The sequence below is a fragment of the Lycium barbarum genome, chromosome 1 (genome assembly GCF_019175385.1).
Source record: "Lycium barbarum isolate Lr01 chromosome 1, ASM1917538v2, whole genome shotgun sequence".
NCBI classification, from domain to species: domain Eukaryota; kingdom Viridiplantae; phylum Streptophyta; class Magnoliopsida; order Solanales; family Solanaceae; genus Lycium; species Lycium barbarum.
The window spans coordinates 41,400,529-41,425,306 of NC_083337.1; the positions used below are offsets into that span (position 1 = coordinate 41,400,529).

Sequence of the window (24,778 nt, forward strand, 5' to 3'; positions counted from 1 at the left end):
CCTCATATATATCCACTTAGGGGTCATGTGCATAGCACATGCCCCTTTTAAAGATGGATTTGGGCCACACTATGGCCGGCCCCCATTTGATCTTGGGCCTTGATTTTGCATTGCATTTTCTTGGCCCAATTCGAGAAAAGTCCCGTTTTGTAATTCCCGAAACTAATTTCCGAAATTCCAAATTTATCCTCGGCCTTCCCCGAGGTCTTAGCATTAAAGATTTCACAACCAACATAGTCATATTCTCACAAATTAATTTATACCATTCTAACACCCAAGTCATAATTATTTCTCGATTTCCAATTGTACGAAAACACGGGACATAACAGTTCGATAAAAACAAGTCCGACAAATTACAACCCAAAATATAGAAAAACAAGAAAGATTGTCCAAACATCGAACCAAAACAAAGAAAACCAAAACAGAAATTGTTCGAAAGTAAAAAAGCCCTACAAGGGCAACCAAAAATATCTTCATAAAAGGGGGAGAGCCTCTAAGCCATGATCTGGCTCATCGCATCATCATCATCAGCGCTGCCGCCATCATCACACAGTCCACCCTGACCACCTATACCCCGAGCCACGCTCGCGAATGAGTATTGCTCCGAATCATCGTCATCCTCTACTGGAATCGGCATACTAGGATACATTGCAATCCACATTCCCTTGATACCCATCCAAGGCTTGATGTGAAGCTTGTCACGAGACCTGTTCTTTGCTTTCTCTCTGTCAAAGTCCATGCGAAGGTCGCCGTAATTCTTGGCCAAACTAGTGTATGCAGTCTGTAGGGTGGAAAGTGACTTACCCCTCTTCTTCTGGGTAACAAAGTTGTCACGACCCAACCCCGTAGGCCGTGACCAGTGCCCGATCTGGGCACTCAATCACATTCTAGTATATAGCAGAAGCCGACAAGGCTTTAGTTCCAATTTAGATAATCTCCAGAAAAATTTCGGCAGAGTTTCCTTTGTTTTACGGACTATCCCATATACCCTGCACGCAGAAAATACCAACAAAGGCCACACAGGGCCAACAGAGTAACATTTAAATATATGCGGACCGGCCGCCGCGGCGAATGGGATCGCCCAAACACAACATATACACGCAGCTGTACAGAAAGATCCCAACCCACAAACATGTCCACAGACCTCTAACAGACCGACAGAATAATATGACGGGACAGGGCCCCGCCGTACCCATGCACGAGAATATACATATATAGAAGTGACAGACTATACCAAAAAATGGCTCTGAATAAAAGAGCGCTCCAAAAATAGCAGAATGAGATCCTAAGCGGACGGATCAGCAAACCTGTCGTCGGTACCTGCGCGGCATGAAAACGCAGCCCCCGAGGAAAGGGGGTCAGTACGAAATATGTACTGAATATGTAAAGCCTGAGTTGCAGAAACAAAATCATAACTGGTATAGAACGTACAGAAAGTAAACAGAAAATACAAAGTATCAGATATATGTTTTCAAAACATGCGGAGTGTGTACAGAAACATATGTCATATCAAATCCGGCCCCTGCCAAGGGACTCGGCAGACAGAACGTGGCCACCCTCCCGACGCTGGTGCCACAACACAGAAGAATCAGAATAGGGGCATAACCCCGTAACCTAATATGTCATATCAGATGGCCATAGTAAATCATATCAGAACAAGCGTACATGGCACAGCATACTCCACAAACCCATGTACGCGTATACCTGCCCCCTCACATCGAGGCACGGCGAACAATGCAAAGGATCACGCTTGACAACATATCCTGGCCCGGGCTCTGTGTAGGAAACATTGGGGCATCCACGAATGGAGTAGTGAGAGACTAATGCAATTAAAATATCATAAATGTTTCCATAGACTCGATGAGGCATATCAAAGATAAACCGATCCAATTAAATCGGAAGGGATCATAGTAAATGAGTTTCGAGTGTCAAAACAATTTAGCAGACTTAATGGAATATTTAAAACCATGTTTGTTAGGTAATGAGAATGGTAGTCAAAACATTTCGTTCAAAAACCGTTCGAAAATAGGACTTAAGTACAATATGGGCAAAACCGAGAATAGTGGGCCCACCTCGGGACAAGCAAGGCGGTGGGCTCAAATTACATATTTTAAACATATGGGGTCACCTACAAAGGTTCTACGGACGTTCTATGGCTTTCCAAGTAGTTTAGGGAAAGTTTGCATGATTTTCAAGAATACAAACCAAAAGGGCTCAATCTTACTGAAGGAAAAAACGAGATTTTCAATTGCGGATTCCGATGGGCAGAAAGTCTTTCAAGGCCCGAATCCGATTCTAATACACTTAGGCATGCCAAAATAAGGATCGGGTAGCTTTACATACCTTTTTGAGCTTTGCACGCCTATCCAAGCTCACTCCCCGTTTCGTCGAAAATCTGCAAATGGTCACATTTACCAATTGTGAGTTATTGATGCCACGAATTCAACTTAACTCATATATGTCTACCGCAATTTCGGCAGCACCTCCCCTATACATATAGCACCCTCGAGAATTCAACTCGGTTCAAAACCATCAACCACAACCCAACAACAAACATCAACAACAACAACAATCACTATAAACGCAATATAACTTAGTTAGCCATTTTTTCAATACAATGACATAACCTTCACTGTAACCTTAACTTTCCAACTAATCTCAATGATTTCACATTCATTATCAATATAGATCACCACAACATAGTTTAGAAGCATTTCATATCGTTTCCTAAAATTATACACACGATATACATAATATACAAACTTTCCGCCAAAGTCATAACGCATTCGAAACTTCTAATCTTTGACTTACATATTCATAACATGATTACATCTTCCAAATTCATCAATACCCATCATAATTTGCAACCTAATAACTTCATTTTCATAATGTCGTAAAATCATACTTAAGCGACATAAGTTTCTACATTCCATTTCAAAGCAAACTCATATTGTTTTACTTTCATTTACATTGCAAACATCACAATAACACACTAACACACTAAGAAAACTTAATTCATTTCCATTCCAACTCCAACACACCACACGGCCATGTGCCCTTTTTTATCACTCCAACTCAATTCATTCCACTTTCATTTCCAATATGCATTTCACCACAATCACAACTAGAATATAACACAAATTCAACACATTATGGCTATACAACATATACATACACACGGCCATACACTAATAACACACACCCACTTTGCAAACTTCCATTTCTCCATACAATCAACACATTTCTACATACTACAACACAAACAAGACTCCATAACACAATAATAAGGGATGAATTCTTACCTTCTTACTCAATCTTCTTCACTTGACTATATGATCAAGTTGATGAACCAAGGCTCCTTCCTCCAAGGCAACTACACCAAGTTGAGAAGGTACCTTGAATTAGTAGGAATTCAACAAGAGAAAAAATTTTGGAGCAAGATTTTTGGTGGTCAATTTCTATGGCCAAACCCGAAACCCCTTATTTTTTTGCTCTTGCTTTGCTTTGTTTTGTTCTTTCTCTTCTAAGCTTCTTAAATATTCCCAAGAGTATGACTCATATATTAATTCCAACACATGGGAATTATTCATTAACTAGGTGGGTTTGGGCCTACTTGGCCGGCCACCCCTTAATGTTGGGCCTTAATTCTTCATTCAATTATTTTGGCCCAATGACTTATAGATCCCGTTTGTAATTCCCGAAACTAATTTCCGAAATTCTAATTTTTGCCCTTGGTCTTCTTCGGTACTTTCACCTTAATATTCTTTAATGAATAACTCATGTGTTAACTAAAATCAATTATGACCTTATTTCTTACAAGTCAAGATTATTTCCAATTTTCCAAATGTGCGAAAACACGGGATATAACAAAAGTAACCTCTTATGTCTTCCTGAGTGGTGAAACTCGCAGCAGCTTTTGATAAACTAGACCCATCAGAAGGCATGGACATCTTCTAAAACATTGAGATCACCTCATCAAAGCTTGAGTCCATGAGCTCAAAAGGGCCCTGGATACGAGGGATTTCAACCCCAGCCTCATGATCAGCCCCATCCCAGTCTCAGCATCGGCTCCCGCTTCACTCCCTCCCTCGCCTGCATCATCCACGTTCCTTTTCTTCCTGCTGTTGACCGCGGTAGCATGACCTTTCACTCGTAGTGGATGAAACGGAGCATCGGAGCAGAACCAATCATCATCATCCTCCCTGGGATCCTTAGCCCTCCTGCATAAGGAAGTGATCAGCGACGGGAACATCAAGCTTGCTACAACAACCTTCAAAAACTCCTTTAACTCATCAATTATTTGCTAGCCCACATTCACCGTAATTTTAGCATGGACGCAGGCAATAATGAGAGCCTTAGGGAATGTCACATCATAGGTATTCCTAGAAGGACGAATCCGGCGGGAAACAATATTCAACCATCTCTTCACCTCCACAGTAAATTGATCGCTTCGGATCGCGACCTTGCCATGAACCCAAGGAACTAGCCGTATGTCATCCTCATGTACAAATTTGGAAGCCAACCACACCGAATTCTTCTCAGGTGCCTTGACTGTTAAGGGCTCCTCTGGATGATTATCTAGTCTATATACCCAGTTAATTATTCTTTTCCCCACTTTCACTGGAACACCTCTTATAATGATCTCTGACTCGGAAGAATTCTAATCAACCGTAGGCAACACCGCGTAGAGCTCCCTCACACACGTTTCATTGCAGTCACCGGGATCCCTGACTAAGCGAGTCCACTTGATTCTGACTAATATCTCGAGGAAGCCCGGGGCGCGTTTGTCAATGTTGGTCATATCGAAAACCCGCTCTAACAGTAAGGGCATAGACATCTAGCTCAAGTGTAAGTGTTGGCTTTGGGGGGTGGGAAGCTTCTCATGTGTGGGAACCTCTTCGTCTTGTGGTACTTCTTCTCAATCTTGAGCCATCTTACCTGCAAAAGAGATTAAAACGCGTTAGATTTCATTTCACCCAAGTTCAGTATCAATTCTAGTATGTTACGGTGGAAATAACTCCGCAAAACGACCAACGTATCAGAAAATTTAAGCTGTAGTTTCTGGTCCCTGATGTTGCAGGGGCCGCTGTAGCGGTCACTCAGACCGCTGTAGCGGTGCTAAAATAGTGGGCACAGATACCGCTGTAGCTAAAATATGCAATCCCTACCAACACCGTTGCTGCACAGGCTTGAACGCCACAACGGGGTCGCTGTAGTCGTTATCAAGCCGCTGCAGCGGTCTCGTCTTCTTCGAAAAACCCAAAATTTTTCAAAATTTCAACTTTGATTTTTGACTCGAAAACTTGTTTTTAGGTACAGATCGAGCAGATATCAAGCATGCATGATGTTTACAACCTTTGGAAAAACAATTTCTTGCAACAAACACCCCAAATTCGATGAAAGCCAACACCCTTTTTCAAAGCAAAAAATTCTTTACTCTGTTCAAGTTTCCCAACCCAAATGTGTGCACTAACTACGCAGTATTCGATATAAGGATTATTCTAAGGCTAGACAAGTTGTGTATTCCAGTTGATCAACACTCATGAAGTTCATCAACCAAAACCCAAAAATCCCAACTTTTGAGTTACAAATCCGGTCTTTCTAAGCATATTTATTCGAAATTCTGGTTCTACTATCTATCTACAAGTTGAGGGAAATGATATCTTACCTGTTATTTGAATTTTGAACGAGATTTGTTCCTATTGAGTGTTGCCTTGAAATTCTTTCTCTTTTTTTTTTTTGAGCAACTTGTGAGATTGTGGGTTTGGGTTGGTGTAGTGAGACTTAGGGTGTAAAGCAGACTTCTGTTGTGTTAAAGAGGAAGATGGGGAGTTGTGGTGTAGTAGGAGATGGAAGGGCAGACGTTTGTTGTTGGGGAGTGTAATGGAGGAAGTGGGGAAGTGGAAAGGTGATTGACCCTTTTATTTTTCTGAATCTGCGACTGCCGCTCTAGCGGCTGTCTTATCGCTTCAGCGGTGCCGCTCCAGCGTTCCTTCAGATCGCTGAAGTGGTACTTCAGAATTCGCTAAAATTGATACTTTTAATTAAAACCCGAGTTTAACGCCTTTACCTGTATGTCCTTGATGGATCTACGATTGGTTAACGTTCAATTTCTTTCACCAAATCCAGCTCATGAGCTATTACCCTTTTCAAATTTCCTCATGAAGAATATTAGCCGCGCCATCACATATTGTACGCTGCAAGAGTTAAGTTCGTGTATGATGATCCTTACTGATAAATTCCGGACGGGAGCGATAATGTATTTTTTGGTAAATTGTTAAGTTGAGTGTTACTTCTTTCGCGCCTTCTATTATTCGAGCTAATTTAAATAAATACTCCTCATTTTATGGCTGGCACAGATTTCTGCAAGATAAGTTGTTCCAAATCAATCTAGGATTTTAATCCATTTATCTGACCTAATTTTATACGTTGCAGTTCATATTTCTTTGTTACTGACACAAATAATGAATACCTATGATTTCAGCAAGTTCAACTGCTAAGTCCATTTCATGTACTTACCTTCCCGTACGTGTTACGATTCGCTTTTACGCGGGTAAGGCATAAAAGTTACAACGACGTTGTTGGTGCTATAATTGGATTTTAGTATTTTTTAGAGTCGCCACCTAATTTATTATGGAAAAACTAGAAAAATCGGGTTTAATGATTTTTCCAAAATAAGTAAAAACCTTTTAGACCAAAGTTCGAGGTAAGGGTTCTGGTGATCCCCTAGGGAAGGTTTTATGCACCCTAGTATTAAAGATCCGTAGAATACGGTTGGCCTACGAGCTTCAATGTGTGATTAATGTGATTATTTGCTAAAATGTTTCTTTTCTGCAAAACTTGTCATGCCAATCATAAATTCCAACTTTGTGGCAAAAACATCCTTTAAAGCGGAAAGTTGGTTTTCTTTTTGAAAAATGCTATAAGGGGTTCAATTCATTTCACTTCCGGACCAAAACACACTTAAGATTTCTCTCAAGTAGAGTTTCTACTCATTTGGTCCAAATGTCATGATTTATTCCTTATAAATTTCTTTATTATATATATGAAATTAAATGGAGTATATCCCCTCTATAAGAATAGTATAGGTTTTGACACGTATAAGTTAAGAAAAGTGTTTACTTGTTACTTATAGATCCATTGAAGCTCATTATTCAACCATATACTACTCCAAATCCATCTTAACCCTCAAAACTATAGTTCAAGTATATTTCTCTGTTTTATTTGCCTTAAGGTTTGGGTTTCGAGCCCCAAAGGTTTGAAAATTACCTTAAGTTCAATAAGTTCCAAAAAAGTCCTTTTTCGTACTCTTCAAATCATGCAATATACTTTAAAGATAATCATTTTTTGTATAAGAAAACACTTTTCAATTTAATTACTTTTAATAAATAAATACAATTCATTTTCCTTTCGGGTCCAATTCGAAACAATGTTTACCTAAATCCTAGGTTCCAACTTATAAGGATTTCAATATCTATACAAATGCATTTTTACATGTTCATACAAAAAGCAAAATAAACATATAATAAAGGGAAGGGAACGAAAGTTTAGCTTTTCGGCCTTGGGCCCAGATCCTTTAGCAAGCCTATGCTCTTCTAGTTCTTTCGTTCGAAGCTCTAACATCCAATTCTTCACTTCATCTTCAAGCTTTGCTAAACATGGTTCACTTTATTTGTACCTCGCACAAATAGAAAGAAAAGCAGTTAGTCAAAATAATACGTCACCCCCATAGGGTGACGTTTATGAACAGAAATAATATCCCTCGGACTCGTATCAAAATTTGAGAGTTTTGATTACGAAGGCTCAGACTCATATTTCCGAATGTGGCAAAGGAATCCGAAACATGTCTTTGCTGCAGACTAGTGCCCATTCTAGTTGCCTCGCCAAACGCATGTTCGTTCCTACCTCGCGATACTACTATAAGGTCATCAACGCCTAAACCGAGGGATAACCTTTCCGGACAATGCATGGCCTCAAATTAAAATTTTCTCATCGGCCCAACCATAGTTTCGTATTCAAATTAGAATAATATCAGAAGTGTAATGTCTGAAAATATCAGTATGAAGCAGCTGTTTCAAAATAGCTATGAAGCAGTAAGTTTTCACCAAAAACACCAGCAGCAGCCATAGCTCAAATGTATAGCAGTAATGAACATTAGACTTGCTTAAAAGTGTGGCAATACTTTGGTCAGAACCAGCAGCTATTCAGCTCAAAACATACACCATAATAGGAACAACAACTAGCAGCAGTTCACTGGAACATTCTAGCGATTTAGCTCAAGATGTAGCAACTGCTCTAAACCAATAACTCAAGTGTTGTATCTATTATAGCCATGAAGAGCAACCACTGTTTGGCTCGAAAATGCAGCCACGCAAGGAAAAAAATCAACAATTATTTGCCCTCAATACTGTCTCACAATAGCTCAGTTATCAAGCTCAAATGGCAACTGAACATCTGCCAAATAACTGCAAATTTAGAGCCTTAAAGATAGCACAATTCAATTAAGCCTGAAAGGGCCTCGCAAAATGCAACTCATTTTAGCCTTAAAATGAAATGCATTTTGGCCAAAAACAAATGTAGCAGTTTGCTAATAACGCAACAATTGTAAACCAAATGACACCAGCAAATTTACTCAGAAAGTTGCATCATTTATAACCTCAAAATGCAGCAACCAACCAGCCATAAGATGCATCAATTGCAAGCCAAATAACAGCAGTAAATTGACTCAATTAACCCAAGTATAGAAATTAACGAGATGCCATGACTGCAGGGAAGACAACAAGTGTATCAAAGCAGCATAAGAGTAATAGTAATTTCATCAAGGCATCAGTAAGTATACCATTTGTGCAACACTATTTGCTTTTAATAACCAACAACATTAGACCTCAAAGTTGCCTTAAACTTGGCTCAAAATGACAACAACAACCAGCTAATCATAGCAGCCAAATGTATATCATTTTGAGCCTCAAACACCAGCAATTGTGTTGACAACATCAACTCATTCCTTGAATGTCTAGCATCTTTCAGCCCTCAAACATACAGCAGCAACATCAGAGTAACAACAACAGAAAACTCAAGCAAATACAACATTTTGAGAGCCTCACAAGTGTAACAGATCTTCCCTAGTTTGACAGTAACTCATGAGCATTTGAGATTGGGAAATTTCCCCAAGACATGCAAAGAAAAGAAGGGGTGAAGGATGAGTGTTTTAAAGTGAGCAGTTTGAATCAAAGTAGCAACACAAGATTGTCAAAACTTAGTCAAGTTTTAACATATCAAACAAAGTAATATTCATATTTTAAAGATGTGATACCATGGACAGTTTCATGAAAGTTATGTTATAAAGAAAAAGCCAAGGTTATCTCTAAGGACAAAGATTTGAGAAAGTTTTCCAAATCCTTACATTAGCTTAGAAATTCGAACAGGTGATCTAGTACCCTATGGACAAACATCTAACTAAGCATAACCTTAGAAATAAGACATAACATTTTGTTAAGATCAAATGTCATACTAATTTGCTCTAAAGAGAAAATTAGAGCAAAAGGGAGATGTAAGTATTTAGGCATAGCACCTTAACTAGACATAATCAGAGTTTGATTTATAGGGGACTTAAAACATGTTTAAAAGGAAAGGTGTCCGATTTTATTTTTTGAAAAAAAAACAAATTTCCTTCAGTTAATGGACTTAAAACAATCAGAGACTTCTTAATTTCTTATATCAGCCAACGATTAAAGGAGTACATTAGTTCAACCTTCAATCTTAAGCTTTGCAAACACACACACACTCATAACAAAGGAAATAAAACATCATCAAAGTAAAGACAAGGAAACAAGAATATGCTAAACTGCAGCTAATGGTGAACAAACTCCAGATTTGAATTCGATATGTAGTCATTCCATGGTATAACAAACAATGAAAGTAGCTAACTAGGAGGGAGGGGAGGTTATGAAGTTTCTTATGTCATGCCAAATGTGCAGGAAACAGATTTATGCTTGTAAAAACCTTAAGTTAATCATTTCAATCAAACAAGCACAATTTGAGCTGTCTTCCACACTTTTTAAGATAGCCCTTGCCTAGCCTAGGTAGCAGTTTATCCAAGATGAAACAAAATGTCAAGCTAACTGGTTCCACCTTATCATGTTCGAGAGTAAGGTATTTTGATCTCATTTTAAATCAAGTAGTTAATCTATCTATTAGAGAAAACATGTTCAATATAAAAGGGCTACAACCAGTAGCTAATCACACTAATATCTAAGGAAATACACATCTTGGAACTAATCCTACAACTGTACAACATGATAAAACAACGAAATCTATCAGGTTTAACAGGTACTAAAAAAAAAGGGACAACTCCTTGTTATCTCTAAACAAGGACTAGCTACAGGTCACATTTATATGAAAAAAGAGGAATCCTTATTAATTAAGATTAAAACACGAAAGAAACTCAACTAAACCTTAAGAGACCCTTCATGGCTAGAAATATAGACGCTCAACTGTGTTTCTACATATTGCTCTTAGCCAAATCCCAATCAAAAAAAACAAGGGCTTCTTCTCAAAAATGGCATTCTTGGCTAGGGGTTAGCTAAACTGAAAAAAGCTAAAGATCCAAACAACATCATAAGCCAAAAGTAATTGATCAAAACAGACTATTCCCCATTAACGGCTAACCAAACAGTAAGCAAGGACCAATTGCATAATTGAACTAAATGACTGCATATCGAGGCTGCCAGACACTTAAGCACATTTAAAAGAACATCATAATGACTGTTGAAACCTAAAACCAAATCTAATCTCATTAATATAATTTAAACCATCCCAAAACTGAAGCTAGTATATGTTAATAGCTTCAGACAACCTGTTATCTTAATCTTATGCTAGTTATCAAGAAAAGAAAGTAAAACAGTGAAGCGAAATGAAGAAAAAACATCACTGAATTCTCAAAGGAAAACATTCAGTCAAGATACACACCAAATGCTGGTTTGAAGGTTCTTTAGGACACAAGCGTGTTTTAGAAAAGAGAAATACTTTTAAGAAAAACAACAAATGAACTGGACACTTAGCTATTCAAGCAGAAGGACAGAATTAAAGTTAGTTATTATTCAACAACCTTTCAAGTATCAAATATTTTTAATGACTCCAGACTAGTCTGTTAAGCAAAGTGGAAATTGAGAAAGGAAACAAATCATTTCATGCCCATGTTATTAACAGAAAACCTATTTTCAAGAGAGAAACAGTAACTTTAAGACAAATAAATATTAAACCTCAAAATTCTTAATAAATATTCAATCCCTTCAGTATTCCAAAGGTTCAAGTTATTTGAAACAAAGAAACCAGAGCTGGAATACAGTTTAGTCAAAACTGGGAGGCATGATCTGATTATCCCATTGCAAACTAATATACGGGATAAACGCAAGTAAAGACCAACAAAGCCAAATTCTTTTCCACATGTATTCTTTACAAGGTTGGTGTTCATATCCCAAGACATTTAAACTAATATCAAACTAACCTCCTCATATAGACATGAACATGAAAGGACATTATCATTAAAGTTTGATACTAGTGGCTTTCAACACTAAACACACTATTCCATGAACTCACACAAAAGAAGCAACTTTATCAACTTAAAGGAAACAACATCTAGCTAAACACTTCTCCTACTTACTTCTCATATTAATTCAAAACAATACGTTTTAGCAAAGAGAAGGGGAAATAGACTTGCTCTAACAAGATGCCAACTAGTTTGTATTTAAGTTAGATGAAACTGATGACTGCGCTTTAATAAATGATAGAAATCTCCAAACTCAATCTTTAACTCACAGAATTGAAACAAAACAGCAAAAGAGCAGGGAAACATCCATCTCCAAAGTAACAACAATGAATGTCAACAGCAGAAAGGCGCAGGTTAGGCATGTTTATGACAAACAAACAGTGCTCGCAACAAGAAAGATTAAGCTAGAGACATTTCTAACAGATTTTACACATATTAACAACTAGGATTGCACATTAAGGGTGGCGGGGGGAGGGGGCGGGGACGGGGACGGTAGGGGACTTTTTGGGGGTATGGGACGAGACGGTGACTTCTTAAATGGGGGATTTTGGGGGGACAGGGACTTTGGGGGGCCCGTCCCGTCCCACTCCAAGGGGGAACGGGATGGGGGTGCTTTTTTTTATAAAACTTCAAACTTAACATTTAAATTGATAACTTATTAGTTAATATTAAATTTTCAAGTCTTTATAAAAAATTTAAAGACTTGGATTTATTTTTAGGTATTTATATTTTATAATAGGAGAAAATAAGTTCAAGTAAGAACTATTTATTTTTTATAACTTATAACTTTAAAGTTTTTAAATGTATTTAACAATGGCTATTTTTTGAATTTCTAAGGGCTATTATTTTTAATTTATTACATAATATTAAATATACTTTCAATTCTTTATAATCTTAACCCTAATCTACACAGCCATTTTCTAGGAAGGTAACTATTTCAATTAGGCCTCTAAGTTACAATAAGATCACTTAATCTACACAACCACCTTGTAGGAAGGGTTCTGTTTTAACTAGGCATCTAAGTAGTTAATTATTATTTATCACACTAAAACTTGTACGGATCTATGTACATTTTTTCTAATTGTCGTATCGCTTCCGTTGCATTCAATTTTGGAATTGGTATATCTCCTTGACGGTCCATAAGTTCCATGTCATCATCGCTATTAGTGTTGACTATCTCTTCATATTCTTCTTCTTCTTGATGGGTTAATTTTGGTAGCCCACAATTTCTTCTTTCTGCGTTCATCCAATCCCTGAATAAGACAAAAATCTCCAAGCTATCTTGTGCTAATGAATGTCTGTGGTCTCCGAGTTGAAAACTTGCCGCGCTAAAAGATGCCTTTGAAGCTACTGATGATGATTGAATGGTTAGGATATCTCAAGCCATTTTTTAGAGTAATGGAAATGCCTTGCCACACTCCCTCCACCATCCTATAATATCTTCATTGTTGTCGTCGTCCACAATGATCCTTTCCAAACTTTGATCAAGATAAGATTCAAGATCACTTTCATTTTGAGTATTAGCAATACCAAGCCATGCAGCATCCATTGATCTATCAAATTTTCTATTGCCAAATTTAGCCATATTTTTTTGTGAAGGACGTTGATTTCCACTTCTACTTTCCGTAGATTTATAATTATTATATATTATTTTAGTTTTTAATTCTATGCTACGTTTACATTCTTCAACATTTGGATATTCATTAGGAGGAATATCTAACTGCAAATAAATTTTGTCAACAAGTCCCTGAGCACCTCTTAATTTTAAAGGCGGGTCAAGTATACAAGCAATCAAATAAATATCAAGAATAGGAAAAAAATACTTTTTAAATTTGAGAATCATTTCATCAACGGCTTCCTCATGTTCGTTTGATTCTTTATATTCCGCAAATAGTTTTGTAAGTCCATAAATATAAAATAACATTTGTGCAATAGTAGGATAGTATTGACCGGAAAATGCTTTTGTTGCAATATAAATTTTTTCTAAAAAAATACATAGTCCTTCAATTTCATTCCAATCACTATCTTGTATTTGTTCATGGGGATGATAATGATCTGCATTAAAAACATATTGAAGGGGTTTTTGATATTGGTGAGCAACAAGTAGAATTTCATTTAAAGATTTCCATCTAGTACAAACTTCTTTTGGAATTTTTCTAACAGGCAAATTTTGCTCAACACAATATTTTTTTAAAAAATTAATTCTACTTTGCTTATGAGCGCTAAAAACATATTGACAAGCATATCGTATTTTTCGTAGAGAACCCTCAAATAAATCAAGACTATCTTGTACAACTAATTAAAAACGTGGCATGCACATCAATTGACAATATATTGAACAATAATCACTGAAATTTAGTCTTGATTTTAGAACAATACTAGTATCTAGGTGATAGAACACACAACGTATATATTGACAATAATCACTGAAATTTAAAAACGTCGGCTCTAACAGTGGATCTAGGAATGCCTTGAGAAGTAGGGTTATACATAGCTCTAATATAATGGACAAAACCGGGGTTAGAAGGAAAACTAAATGGCAAGCCACAAACTGCAACCATTTTAGCTAGTTCTTTATGATCTCTATTTTTATTATAAGTCATTTGAGTGACAGCGAGGTTAGAAGGATTTAAAGTTTGTTGGACCATATTAGATCCCCCAACGGATCCACCAGGAGCGGCACTACAAGCGCCGGACTGTGTGTTTTTAAGTCCGGCTACTAATCGAGCATCTAAGTATGATTATCCAACAAATTTTCTCAAGTGTCTATCTAAACCACCCATCCCACCCGCCCCTCCACCGGATCCGTGTTTTAAAATTGATTTACATTTATGACAAATAGCCTGAGTTTTAGTATCATCTAGAGTCATGAATTTCCATACGGGACTAGTTCTAGGACGTTGCACCTTAGTCGTACTCAGAGTAAGAGGTATAGGGGGACAACCAGCTCCAGACTGAGATGTAGTCCGAGTTGGAGCTTCGGTAACGGGACTAGTAGGTGTCTCATTTAAATCTAATTCCTCTTCTTCTTCTACTTCTAAATTTTCAAAATCATCAAAATCTAAATTTCCATAAGCTCTCTCCAGTGTCTCATTTTGTAATTCTAAATCTTCTGGAATAGGAGGAAAATCGGGGGGAGAAAATAAATCAGTTTCATGAACATGAGTGAAATCCTCCGTATTGTTTCTAAATTGAATTTTAGATTTACTAAAAGAACCAGATTTACCCTTACTACTACGGCTAAAAGGGTTAGGGATTTCGACAATTTTACCTAGGATCGGGATCTTAACTTTTTTAGATATATTATCAAAGTATAATAAAATGAAATATGAAAATTAATTGAAAAAAAGACGCAAATAAAATGGAAAAATTAAATAAATTAAAGGATGGAATCCATAAAGACGGGATTCCATAGCATACAGGAATCCATAAAGACGGGACAGGACTCCGCCATGCCAAGTATATACACAAAAGATGTGATACCAATAAATTGCAGCTCCGAAGCAAATGGAGCGCTTCTGAGACTCCTCTGATAAAGCTCCTACGGATTAGATCCGTCTACCTGTCTACCTGCGGGCATGAATGCAGCGTCCATAGGAAAGGACGTCAGTACGAACAATGTACTGAGTATGTAAGGTATGAATACTAACATGATAAAAGCATAAAGAATAGCGTAAGATAAAAGAACTGTTTATACCTCATGATACCTTTTAAGACATTCATCATGCTCACTTAACCTTTTCTGGAAGGAACGTTTCATATATCCACATACATACCTATACAATATCGGTACACGGCTATAGTAAGGCTCGGTAATAGCGGTACCCGGCCATAATAAGACTAGGTAATATCGGTAACCGGCCATAATAGGACTCAGTAATATCGGTACCCAGCCATAATAGGACTCGGTAATATCGGTACCCGAGCATAGTATAGCTCGGTATCATAAAATAGCCATATACATAAATAATATAAATAGCATGCATGAGAGCCTAAATAAAAGCTACTACTTTATCGGAGTGACGCAAGATCGGTAACCTCTGATGTGTCATTATGGAATCATCGTCATCACTATATCTCACCTTGGAGGAACAAGCAACATAAGGTGAGATCAAGAACAATGAATAAAAAAAATAGAATCATGAAATAAGCTCAATAATCTCATAATAGCATCAAATCTATAAGCTTTGGAATCTCTAGAATGGGATCATCATCATTACCATTATCATCATAGAAAATATCTATCTTTGGCATCATAAGAACTTTGAGAATCATGAACTTCTAGCTTTTTGGGAATAAGGATATTATGGAAAGCATGGGTGGATTCATAAGAAAAGAATCTTGCCTTTAGAAAGAAAGGGACTAGTCTTAACATACCTTTTAGGTCTCCTTAACTACTTAAAGCTTATCCTCCCAAGCTCGTAAATCTACATTTAAGATAATTCATACTATTGTTAAGCTTATCGTCATATGCTTTTCTTAAGCCTTCAAATTAAATCCTTTTAGAATATGCCGAAATTCCGGCAGTATCTCCCCTGCTTATATCCTTAGCCCTAAATCACAATACTAACAACCAACAATAATAACAGCAACACTAAATAACAACAACACTAACATCAACAACATCATCATGAATACCAAAATACTCCATAAAACATCGTACGCGATGTTTATTCGATTTCTCAACCAACTAATTCATTATACGACCATTTAATCGCTCTATCTTCCAAAATACACCTAAATCACTATCAATAAGGAGAGATTCTTACCTTATTCCCACTAGATCTGCAATATCTTCAACATCCACCTTGTATCCAAGACAATATTCACCGCAACACGATACTATAATCACAACTATACGCTATCTGAACCTAAATCCCGAGATTATACTTGATTTGGGCTAAAATTTATAGGTGGAAATTGGGAGAAAGTTCTAGAGGTTTTAGGATATTTTTGAGGGGTGGTTTGGATGAAAATAAGGGGTAAAACCCCTTTTATAATGTTCTAGAGTGGGTTTGCACCGACCTAGAATGTCGCGCACAATAGCAACGCGTTCGCACACTGTAGCTACGCGTTCGCGCACTGTAGATGGACGCGCCTCTGCTCCACCAGCCTAACTTGTAATGTCCATAACTCTCTACTCCTGTCATGACCCAAACCGATGAGTCGTGACGAGTGTCTGACCTCTAGTGAACAAACACCCCTATACTTATATCTAGACAATACTGAACATCAACAGACCATAAATAACTGAAACTGAACTCATACTGCCTTATGAAAGGGTGACATCATGAACTCTTTACAATCTGTATATATACATACATGTTGAAAGAACAGTGCAAGCCAGCTAGGCTACTACATATACTGTACACAAAAGAATATAAGCCGACAAGGATACATCATCTGACTAATACATACAGCTGTCTACAGACTTCTACTGGAAAAAAGTTATAGAAAGGACGGGACAGGGCCCCGTCATACCCATATGCATGTACATCTCAAAAGACTAGCATACCAAAATATACTGCGGCTCTGGATCAATGGAGCGCACTAACCACTGCTGGACAGAAGTCCTACTAAGCTGGACCACCTGTCGGTCTACCTGAACCTGCGGGCATAAACGCAGACCCCCGAGCAACAAACGAGTCGGATAATGTACTGAGTATGTAAAGCATAAGAATAGCATAAGCATAAGAATCATAAGCTGAATCTGGAACTCAAATATCATTGACCGTCCACATAGATTTGTATGAACCAGTATCTATAAGGATGTGCAAAAATCTGTATAACTGGCAATGCCTCTGTGGGCGCATAATATGCATGCTCTCAACTATAATTATACTCATGCCTATCAATGTAGTTCATACGTATATATGCGTATATAACGCCTGTCAAGCCTCTTTGGGCATCCCATCACATTATATCGGCCTCTCAGCGGCTATCATCAGCATATACATTATTGCGGTACTGCAGCCCGATCCTTATATCATCATTTTGGTGCACCAGCTGATCAGGTAGTAATGCGTATATAACGCATTTCCCTTTCCTCATAACCCATGTACATATAATACTTGCGTATATAACGCCTTATGGTCACGGGTCAATATGCATATATATATCTATATATGAATGTAATGCATGAATAAACTGTATACATAAAACTGGACCCATGAACAGAAGGAACAATCACAACGGGGTACATAGATATCAAATACTACAGTACTCCTAGTGCTGCGAAGAGTAGAGTAATATGGAAGCTCGTTGACTCACTTGTTGGCTCATTTCATGAGATCATGCCAAAATGAAGAAGGGAAAAGCCTTAACATACCTTAACGTCTCTTTAATCGCTTAACGTTCTCCTTCCAAATGGCCAAGTCTACATTCAAGAGAAACTACACTATAGTTAAGTCTAGAAGAAACACTCTTAAGCTCATACTAGCATAGTTAACGAATTAACGAAATTTGGGCAGCATTTCCCCTATATTATCAACTTCCACCAAATGGTTAAACAACTTCCAAACAGCAACAATAACATCCACAATATCACAATCAAGAAGTCATACTCAATTAAATCCCAAGTCTAGCCAAAATCCCCTTTTTAAGTTAACTCATATTCATTTTCTTCATTACACCATTCATGGCTTCTCCACTTTCGTTCTTTTCCTTTGTAAGGGGTACTAAACCTTTATATCAACTCAAACATAAGAATAAGATGAAGAACATACCTTATAATCAAATAAATTCACTCGAATTCCTCTAAGCTCACATTCAACACAACTTTGAAAAGGAGCAAGAAACTTCACCTTCCATGGATTACCTTAAGCTCTTGATGTTGATCTACTCTCTTGATGATATGGAAAGGTGGGAATGGTTTTAAAACCTTCAAAATCTCTCAATAGGACTCTAAAAAGGTAAGGAAATAAGTGAGAGAAGGTGGAAATGAATTTGGGGCCGTTTGGGTTTTAAAAGGTTGGCCAAAATACATCCCAACCAACTTCGCGAAGAGTATGCGGCTTAGCACCTTGAGTGTGCGGCCGCACACTCATCCCTTGGCTTGGGGAGCGTCTTGGGCAGAAAGGCCAGCCAATTTGGCAAGTTGACACCCAGTGTGCGGGTCAGCACATTGAGTGTGCGACCGCACATTGCCCACTTTCTCCCGGTTTCGCGAAAATGCGATCCTTTCAATTCGTTTGATCTCCAATCCTTATGGAACCTTCTTGGCACTTGTCTAGAACTTCATTAACTATCTAAGGGACCTCATATCTCTCCCTCAAGGTGATTATAGGCAAATCATAGCTCAAACGATACGAAACTTCCAAAACATTGTTCAACCTTAAGCTCCTCCGACGAACTTGCTTCTTTTACCTCAAATGCCTTTGGAATCTTAATTAGAATCCTCACTCATTCCTTTTAACTTATAAGGGCTTCATATCAACTTTAGTTTTATATTGACACGTTCATAATGCGAGCGACACGAAACTCTAAGGTGTAACATTCTCTCCCCCTTAAGAATATTCATCCCCGAATGTTAAACACTCAAGCACTCTATAAAAATTTCGCTAGAGTTTCCCCTGTAAATGTACAAAACCATCCTGTACACAGCAACCCAAAATAATGCCACCTAGGGCCACATACTAAAATATAAAACACCATGGCCACACACAACCAATCACTACAACTAAAATCAATACCATGGCCTCACACGACCAATCACAATAACTATACTTAAAACAATACCTGGGGATGATGATGCTTCACACGGAGTCTCCTGGGATGATGGAAACAAGTACGGGTACTTTGTCTTCATCTTCTCTTCAGCTTCCCAAGGCATCTCCTTAACATTTTTGTTCCTCCAAAGCACTTTAACAGAAGCTACATCCTAAGTCGTCAATCGGCGGACTTGTTTATCAAATATAGCTATAGGAACCTCCTCGTATAATAAATGCTCAGTCACCTGGATATCATCTACCGGTATGACTCTCGAAGGATATCCTATACACTTACGGAGCATGGATACATGAAATACTGGATGTACAGACTTTAACTCAGAAGGTAGCTCCAACTCATATGCCACATTTCCCACTGTACGAATAATTCTATATGACCCTATGTATCGAGGGCCCAATTTACCTTTATTTCCAAATCTCATTACTCTTTTCATAGGTGACACTTTCAGGAAAACCCAATCTCCTACCTCGAACTCCAACTTGCATCGCCGATTATCTGCATAGGATTTCTGTCGACTCTGTTCTGCTAACAATCTTTCCCATATCATTTTCACCTTATCAATTGCTTGCTGGATTAAATCTTGGCCCACTAACTAATTTTCTCAGATATCAAAGCACCCTATAGGGGATCTACATCTCCGTCCATATAAAGCCTCATAGAAAGCCATCTGAATACTGGAATGATAGCTGTTGTTATAGGAAAACTCGATAAGAGGTAAATGATCATCCCAACTGCCTTGAAAATTGAGTACACAAACTCTCAACATATCCTCAAGTGTCTGTATAGTACGCTCCGCTTGTCCATCTGTCTGCGGGTGAAATGCAGTACTAAGACTCACCTGAGTCCCCAATCCATTCTGAAAAGATTTCCAGAAGTTAGCTGTGAACTGTGCTCCCCTATTTGAAATAATGGCTGTAGGAACACCATGAAGTCGCACAACCTCTCTAAGATAGAGCTTTGCATAATCATCAGCTGCATAAGTGGTTCTGACAGGCAAGAAATGAGCAGACTTTGTAAGTATATCAACTACGACCCATATTGAATCATACTTCCGTTGTGTACGGGGCAAACCTGTAATGAAATCCATATTAATCACCTCCCATTTCCATGTCGGAATCTCCATAGCCTGCAATAAACCTCCAGGCTTCTGGTGCTCTATCTTGACTTGCTAACAATTCAGGCACTCAGCAACAAATTCTGCTATATCTTGATTCATACCATCCCACCAACACATTTTCTTGAGATCATGATACATCTTTGTTGTACCCGGGTGGATAGAATAGCCAGAGTAATGGGCTTCCCTCATAACCTGCTAACAGAGGCCTGAAACATTAGGAACACACAATCTACCTTGATATATGAGTACTCCATCTTCTGTAATAATAAAAAATGTCTTTTCCTTTTGAGGAGTTGTATCCCGATGGTGAACTAAAACAGGATCCTCATACTGACGCTCATTTATCTCAACTACCAAAGATGACGTCGCTGTATCCTAAACTGTAACTCCTGTAACACTTGATTCTATCAACCGGACTCCCAAACTAGCTAACTGACAAACATCACGGGCTAGCTCCCTCTTATTTGGTTGCAAATGTGACAGGCTACCCATAGACATACGACTAAGAGCGTCGGCTACTACATTGGCCTTCCCAGGATGGTACAGAATATCAACATCATAATCATTTAGTAACTCTAGCCATCGCCTCTGACGTAAATTCAAGCTTAAAGATGTATTGGATGCTCTTATGGTCAGTATAGATATCGACATGAACACCATATAAATAATGCCTCCACATTTTCAAAGCATGGATCACCGCAGCTAACTCAAGATCATGGGTTGGATAATTCTTCTCGTGCTTCTTCAGCTGTCTAGAAGCGTAAGAGACAACCTTACCATGCTACATCAATACACAGCCTAACCCAACACCTGAAGCATCACAATAAATCACATAACCCTCTGCCCCCTCGGGAAGAGTCAAAACGGGGGCTGAGGTCAACTTATCTTTCAATATCTGGAAACTCTGCTCACATGCATCCGTCTACTGAATTTTAGCTGATTTCTAAGTCAGCTTGGTCAACGTGGCTGAAAGAGAAGAAAATCCTTCTACGAACCTTCTGTAATAACCAGCCAAACCCAAGAAACGACTTATCTCCGTTGGTGTTGTGGGCCTCGGCCAATTCTTCGGAGCTTCGATCTTTTGAGCATCTACTCTAATGCCTTCATCTGAAATAATGTGGCCAATAAAAGCCACGGAGTTCAACCAGAACTCACACTTGGAAAACTTTGCATACCACTTTCTATTTCGAAGAATCCCAAGCACTGCTTGTAGATGTTCTGCATGCTCAGCCTCTGACGGTGAATAAACCAAAATATCATCTATAAACACAATCACGAACAGATCTAGGAAGGGTCTGAATACACGATTCATCAAGTCCATAAACACCGCTAGAGCATTAGTTAACCCGAACGACATAACACAGAACTCATTGTGAGCATACCTAGTTCGAAATGTCGTCTTCGGAATATCTTGATCCTTCACCTTAACCTAATGATATCCCGATCTTAAGTCTATCTTCGAGAAGTATTTGGCGCCTTGCAGTTGATCAAACAAGTCATCAATTCTCGGAAGTGGATACTTATTCTTCATAGCCACTTTATTCAATTACCTATAATCAATAGACATTCGTAAGGAGCCATCTTTCTTTGTTACAAACAATACTGACGCTCCCCACAGTGATGTACTAGGCCTAATAAAGCCCTTCTCAAGCAAATCCTTCAATTGCTCTTTCAATTCTTTCAATTCCACAGGTGCCATCCTATAAGGAGGAATAGATATTGGCTACATATCTGGCAATAAGTCAATAGCGAAATCAATTTTCCGCTCTGGCGGAATACCTGGAAGCTCATCTGGGAACACTTTTGGAAACGCATTCATCACAGGAACGGACTGAAAGGTCAGTGACTCTGCTTGTACATCCTAAACCCGAACTAGGTGATAGATTTACTCTTTTCTGACCATCTTCCTTGCCTTAAGGCAGGAAATAAACCTACCCTTCGGCGAAACAGCCTTTCCCTTCCATTCTAGGACTGGCTCGCCTGGAAACTCAAATCGAACTATCTTCGTTCTACAACCAACATAGCATAACAGGAGGCCAACCAATCCATACCCACAATAACATCAAAGTAAATCATGTCTAACTCAATCAAATCTGGTACGGTATGGTGATTGCAAATAATCACTTCACAGCCTCGGTATACTCGCCTAGCTATGGCTGGATCACCAACTGGTGTAGACACTTCAAATGGTTTAATCGATTTAGACTCTATCCTAAACTTGCCAGAAACAAATGGAGAAACATATGATAAGGTATAACCTAGGTAAATCAATGCATACACATCATAGGAGGAGACTGATAATACTTGTGATGACATCAGGAGACGACTCACGATCCTGCCTACCAGCTAGTGCATATATGCAGTGCTGAGGACCGCTTGAGCTGGATGCTCCACTCCTCCCTCTACCTCGTCCTACTAGTGTCTGAGTAAATTGCCCTGAAGGGCGCGCTACAGAAGATGAACTAACTGCCGACCCTGTGGGCTGAACCATACTCCTACTCTCTCTCATCGGACACTGTCTCATCCAGTGACCTAGCTGGCCACAAGCATAACAACCATCTGAGGACAGCCGACACTGACCGGCATGTAACTTTCCACACTGGGCACACCATGGCAAAAGGGGCCTCATCTGGTCTGACTCTGGTCTGTACTGAGAGCCTGATGCCCTAGAACTCTAGCCCGCTCCGAAATAAGAAAACCGGTCAAATATCGAACCTAGAAACCGCGGAGATGAACTCCCTGCAGAATGGAAAGGATATCTGGAATACTGTTGCCTCTGTCCTACCCTGGACCGACCCTCGATATCTACAGATCTGGCCCTCTTACCATAGCCCCGGTCACGGTCACGGTCTGTCCTTCGCTGACGTTTGCGGTCCTTCAAATTCTCTGTATATTCTTGTATACGGGAGATGTCCATGCCTGGCTGTAATGCGGCAGTCGTACAAGCATCTATCAAATGTGGCCCTAGACCCGCCACAAAGCGATGAACTCTATCCTCCATCTCATCCACCATGGCTATCTAGCCATAAAATCAAAATACACACAGTACTCCTGGACACTTATACTGCCCTACTCAATGCGTAGAAACCTGTCTACTCGGGCTCGCCAGACCTCAAGAGGTAAATAATGGCGAATAAAAGCATCTGAAAACTCTCGCCAAACAGCTGGAGGGGCATTCTCTCCCCTTGATAACTCCCAAGTTTGAAACCATTGTACTGCAATATCACGAAGCCTATACGAAGCCAACTCCACAGACTCGACCTCATCTGCGTGCATAACCCTCAAGGTCCTCTGCATACCATCAATGAAATCCTGGGAGTCCATATTTTGCTTTATCACCGAAAACTCTAGAGGGCCTAATCGGAGAAAAGTCTTAACCCTCGAACAACCAGCCTTGTCTGCTTGGTAAATACCAACCCCTTGCCGCTGAGCCTGGGCAGCTACTAATCTGGTCAATAATTGTACAGCATCCCGCACATCCTATCCTGGTACATCCGGCTGAGGAACTGGGGCAGGTGCTAGAGGCGGGGTATGCCATGTCTCAGACGGCATCTCACTCTGAATCTCATCCTGGGCCCTCGTGGCCTACTGAGTACGGCTAGTGGCCTCACCGACCGTTCTCTTGCCCTTCTGGGCAGCTGTAGCTTTCTTGTGAGGCATTGCTAAAATCAGAAAAAATCATCAGAAGGCAACTCTCAACTTATGGCTATCGCACGATCTAAGAGTGACAAGAATGACATCATCCTAAATGTCATGTAGCCTTATTTTTATAAGCGGGGTGCACAACACTCCCATAAACAAGACTCTACAAGACATAGTCTGTAGACAACCCTAGGACGGAACTACTCTGATACCATTTCTGTCACGACCCAAACTGATGAGTCGTGATGAATGTCTGACCTCTAGTGACCAAACACCCCTATACTTATATCTCGACAATACTGAACATCAAGGGCCTACAAATAATTGAAACTGAACTCATACTGCCTTATGAAAGGGTGACATCACGAACTCTGTACAATCTGTATATATACATACATGTTGAAAGAACAGTGCAAGCCAGCCAGGCTGCTACATATACTGTACACAAAAGTATAGAAGCCGACAAGGCTACATCGTCTAACTAATACATACAACTGTCTACAGACCTCTACTGGAATAAAAGCTGTAGAAAGGACGGGACAGGGCCCCGTCATACCCATATGCATGTACATCTCAATAGACTAGCATACCAAAATATACTACGGCTCCGGATCAATGGAGCGCACTGACCACTGCTGGATAGAAGTCCTACTAAGCTAGACCACCTTTCAGTTTACCTGAACCTGCGGGCATGAACGCAGCCCCCTCGAGTAACAGGGGAGTCAGTACGGATAATGTACTGA

General features: G+C 39.1%; 1 long non-coding RNA gene across 2 annotated transcripts; it reads right to left on the minus strand.

Moving 5' to 3' along the window:
* Positions 1 to 316: 316 nt before the first annotated feature.
* LOC132635151 (uncharacterized) lies at positions 317 to 12,017 on the minus strand. 2 transcript variants are annotated; one of them, XR_009580449.1, is made up of 5 exons: positions 6,071 to 12,017; positions 3,878 to 4,938; positions 3,303 to 3,373; positions 2,344 to 2,395; positions 317 to 1,320 (listed from the first exon to the last, which is right to left on the minus strand). It is a non-coding gene; the product is annotated as an uncharacterized LOC132635151 (long non-coding RNA). The 2 variants fall into 2 exon arrangements; XR_009580448.1 differs by having other exon boundaries at positions 3,878 to 12,017.
* Positions 12,018 to 24,778: the final 12,761 nt, after the last annotated feature.